The sequence below is a fragment of the Cynara cardunculus genome (genome assembly GCF_001531365.2).
Source record: "Cynara cardunculus var. scolymus isolate 2C chromosome LG 2, CcrdV1, whole genome shotgun sequence".
Taxonomy (NCBI): domain Eukaryota; kingdom Viridiplantae; phylum Streptophyta; class Magnoliopsida; order Asterales; family Asteraceae; genus Cynara; species Cynara cardunculus.
The window spans coordinates 63,444,587-63,445,716 of record NC_037529.1 but is presented as its reverse complement, the minus strand read 5'-3'; positions in this window follow the sequence as shown (position 1 = coordinate 63,445,716).

The window sequence follows — 1,130 nt, the reverse complement described above, 5'->3', positions numbered from 1 at the left end:
TCACATATAAATTTTTTACTGGTAATATATAGAAAAATATACATTTAAAAAAATAAATTTGACTATTTAAATAATAAAAACATCATATGAGAAAACAAAATATAATAGATATAAGAAAATTGTAATTAAAACATCACATGGAAACATCAAAGTTCTATTTTCACGCAATGAAACAATACAATATCGCTAAATTGAAACAAATTTAGTAAACTTATTTGACAATATAAAAATAAAATGAAGTCGAAATAAACTGTGATGTGAAAATGAAAGTGGAACATTAAAATGTTCTTTCATATTGTGAAACAACATAATGTCGTTAATGTTAAATAATAAATTGTTGTTTCATAAGGTGAAACAATGTACTGTTGTTTTACAATTTGAAAATAAAACAAAAGTTGACGTGAAATGAGATGTGAAACACGAAAGTGTTGTTTCATACTGTGAAACAACACAATTTTGCTAATGTAAAACAATGTAGTTCTGTCTCAAATGGTAAAACAATGTAGTGATGTTTCACATGATGAAACAATGTACCGTTGTTTCACGTGGTGAAATAATGTAGTGTTGTTTCACCACGTGAAAAGAAACAAAAAGTAACAGTGAATTGTAATGTAAAACACTAAAGTATTGTTTTACAGAGTGAAATAACATACAAATTAAATTATTTTTATTGTTTAATGTAAAGGTTGTAATTACTTAAAAAAAATGTTAAAAAAATAATAATACATGTGTCAATTTAAAAAAATAAAAGGTTCAATTTTTGTATAACTTTTTTCATTTAAAATTTGATTTTAATTAATATATTTTGATTTAAAATTTTATTATATTTTAAATTTTAACTTTTTTCATTTAAAATGTTTTAGATTACATATAGAAAGAGAGGGAGGGGTGTTATATTAGATAGAGACTAGGGATATGTTTGACAAATTAACCGACAAATAGTTGGTGACTGATAAACTAACTATTAACTTATGAGCTACTTGAAGAACAATTCATATTTGGTAAAATTAGCTGATAAAATATAAAATAATTAAAAATGACATATTGAAAAATTAATCAATTATAATACTTTAAAATATAATTGAAACAAATTTCAAATAATATAATATATTAATTGATACAATAAGATG